Here is a 3550-nt window from a genome sequence, read left to right as displayed (position 1 = left end):
TTTCTGCCTGTACCAAAGAGACAACAGTCCTCACTTCACTCTCGTCCACCTACGTCCTAGAGAAAAACTCCATATGTTACTGCAGAGTTAGGGCTGATATCGCATAGAAAGAAGAGTCAGAGAGACAGCACACATGGCAAAACTCAGGTGCTGCTTCACTTTTCTAACAGAGAGTGAATAAAGCCGCTACAGAGCAGCCAGCGTGGCCAAGACAGGTGTCTCACAGCACAGTTGGGTGTGACCCATATCACGGGGCTTGCTGCAGCACCCTGCTGGCTGGGACGGTGTCTCCAGCCCCTGCCAGCGGAGGTGACAACAGGTAGGAAACCATGACAGACTGTTGTGTCCCCGCTCTGTCCCCATTCTCTCGTCCCTGAAATCCAACCTGGTGCATCCTGGGGGAAGCCCCATCTGCTTCTCATTCCAGACCATGTCATGTCATAATTATTCCTAATTATGCCTCATTTAGCTTGATAGGTACCAGATTGAGAAGGATGGCCTAGTGACAGAGAGCACCTTGGCCAGCCAGGCGCGGGCAGGGCAAGCGCGGAGCGGGGATGACCGAAGGGACGGGAGCGGCACCGCCGGCCGGGGCCGCGCACGGCTCCGCGCACCGCGCCCGGTAGGGGGCGCCCGCAGCCCCGGTCAGCCGCGCGCGGCCCCGGCGGCGGCGGGAGGCGCGTGCGCCCGCCCCCAGCCCCGCCCCGCAGCCCCGGCCCCGCCCCCCGGGCCGCGCTGAGGGGCGGCCCCGAGCCCCGGGCCGTCCCTCTGTCCCGGGCCGCACCGGGGCCCCTCGGAGCCCCCCGGAGCCCCCCGGAGCGGCAGATCCCGCTGCCAGTTGGATAACAGAGTCACAGAATATGCTGGGTTGGAAAGGACCCACAAGGGTCATCGCGTCCAGCTCCTGGCCTGCACAGCGCCATACCCGAGAATCACACCCTGTGCCTGGTAGCATTGTCCAGACGCTCCCTGAGCTCTGTCAGGCTGGTGCTGTGACCACTGCCCTGGGGAGCCTGTTCAGTGCCCAAACACCCTCTGGGGGAAGAACCTGTTTCTAATACCCAACCTAAACCTCTCCTGACACAGCTTCAGGCCATTCCCTTGTGTCCTGTCACAAGGGCCACCACAGAGATCAGTGTGTGCCACTGTTCTTCCCCTCACAAGAAGTTGTAACTGCAGTGAGGTCTTTCCTCAGTCTCCTCCAGGCTGGACAGGCCAAGTGACCTCAGCTGCTCCTCACACAGCTTCCCCTCAAGGCCCTTCACCATCTTGGCTGCCCTCATTTGGATGCTCTCTTAGTATCTTTTTTATATTGTGGTGCCCAAAACTGTGCACAGCTCTTGCGGTGAGGCCAACCAGTGCACAGCAGAGGGGACAATCCCCTCCCTTGCCCAGCTGGTGACGCTGTGCCTGATGCCCCCCAGGACAGGGTTGGCCCTCCTGGCTTCCAGGGCACTGCTGGCTCATGTTCAACTTGCCATCGACCAGGATACCCAGATCCCTGCTGGACCAGTACCATGGCACTGCTCTCCAGCTTCTCATTCCCCAGTCTGTATGTACTATGATCAGGGTTGCCGCATCCCTGGGGCAGCAGTCCTGCACTGCAGACGATATTTGCAACTGGTCACTATAGAATTGACACTACAGAAAGAACGTTACCCAGACACTGGTAAGGGTCACATGTTGGGGCTCACATGTTCCCCCATCTCCACTGAAGGCGTACACAAGTGGTTTTTAACAGGTACATATTTGTCAACTTGCAGGAAAGCACTGCTGCCTGATTTTCCACACAGAAACATCACCTGTGAACACCTGGGCATGGGCAGCACCCTCACTGATGCACCAGAAGACATGCTGAGTGCCAGGCAGCTGATCACCCATGACAGGTACTGGGAATTGCATGTCTCCATCACAGACCCTGCCCACTCTCTTCCCCTCCGTGCATCAGCCATAGATCAAGGCTGACATGTCACCTGCTGACACACAGCTCCAGCAACAAGTAGAGTGCAGGAAAGTACAAAAATGTCAGGTATGTCGACCAACAAGGTTGGTTTTCAAGGGACACTCACTGCTCCACGTGTCTCTGTGGCCCGTGTTTTGGTAGTCAGTGAAGAGGCAAAGGAAACTGTCCAGCAGTAGTATCACTGTGACCTAGGCAAAGAGGCATTTTCACAAAACATGTTAGGTCAGCAGGAATGAGCCAGCACAGGGGCAAAACACAAAGAAATGGCATCCTCACATGCACTGCTTGCTTTCTGGAAAAAAAAACCAAACAACAAACCCACAACTTTTTTGCTTGGGTCTGAGCTCCTGCAGCTAAAATAGCTGTTGAGTGAGCCAGGGCTCCACCGTAGTCAGCTGCAAGCTGCATCTCTGAGGTGATGCAGGCACTGTATCTGCAAAGCTGCTAGCCGTCCCCTCTGCCGGTTTGCCCTCCTCAGGAGCCACCTCCCAAAAAGCCCACCAGGGACAGGCCTTCATTGCACCTGTCCTTCCAGCTTACAGCTGTTCTGCAGCAGGGGGATGGGGTCAGATTCTGGAGGGAGAGAGGGAGGCAAAGCCACCTGCAATGCAAACAAGCTACTGCTGTGGGAAGAAGCCAGGCAGCAAAGGAAGGATGATTTACTGACACAAGCTAAGCCAATATAAACACTTATGATACAGGTGCCTGTGCTCTCAGATACTGCCTGACTTAATTCAATTGTTTTGTAACCCGATTTAGTTAAATCTGTATAAAACTGGTGTTTAAATCTGTATAAAACTGGTGTTTAAACGAGCCCAAACAGTGGTTAAAATGTTGTTAATAAAACATATCACCATAAAACGAATATATATTACAAAGACTTCCTTTTTGCTGACAGGACATATACTTTCTCACTCTGTTTCTTTTCCCCTCTGTTCTTTTCTTTAGAGGTTGTGCATTCTGCTGTGCCCTGACTTTCTTTCTGTACTGCACAAAAATAGGGCTGTCTCCATTCAAAAGTCTGCAAGTCCACCTCTAGCATTTCTCACTCTTGTGTAAAGTAGAGCTGGGAAGACATTTATTTATTTTTATATAACCTTCAATAAGATTCAACCCAGAGCAATATTTTTAAGCAGATTTTAAGCAAAGTAGTTTATTCTGGATCCAGCCTGACCCTTTTCATTCTTTCCAAACTGACCTATCATACAGTTTGGGGTTATTTAATCACTCTAAAAAGATGTTCCCATTTTTCTTGTTTTCAGTGAGGTCACTTTTTTTAGTAATGTTAATATTTTTTTGGTATTTTTAAGTCCTATTCCAAAAATCACCCAAATCAAAATTTATCTGTGTCCAAGATTAACTTTCAAGTTGGCCCAAATGCCCAATTAGTTTGGTGTCCTCCACCAAAATCCCTTCATTTTTTAAACATATGCATGACAGAATTATAAAAAACTAGGAAGACAAAATTACTGTACCCCTGGTAGAAGTCAACAACAGTGAGAGTGACATTAGTCAACTTTTCCCTAGACACATCTCTTTCTGTGGTCTTTGATTAAGTCAGAAGAGAAATTTTGGCAAATGCTTCCA

At 51.1% G+C, this 3550-nt stretch overlaps 1 long non-coding RNA gene across 1 annotated transcript; it reads left to right on the top strand.

Moving 5' to 3' along the window:
• Window positions 1–714: 714 nt before the first annotated feature.
• Window positions 715–2841, top strand: LOC147653559 (uncharacterized). Its single transcript, XR_015286437.1, has 2 exons — window positions 715–1669; window positions 1764–2841. It is a non-coding gene; the product is annotated as an uncharacterized LOC147653559 (long non-coding RNA).
• The last annotated feature ends 709 nt before the right edge of the window (window positions 2842–3550 follow it).

Source organism: Cyanistes caeruleus, chromosome 4 (assembly GCF_971803275.1).
Source record: "Cyanistes caeruleus chromosome 4, bCyaCae1.hap1.1, whole genome shotgun sequence".
Lineage (NCBI taxonomy): Eukaryota > Metazoa > Chordata > Aves > Passeriformes > Paridae > Cyanistes > Cyanistes caeruleus.
Note: the sequence above shows the minus strand (reverse complement) of the source record. Positions and strands in the feature narration are given on the sequence as shown.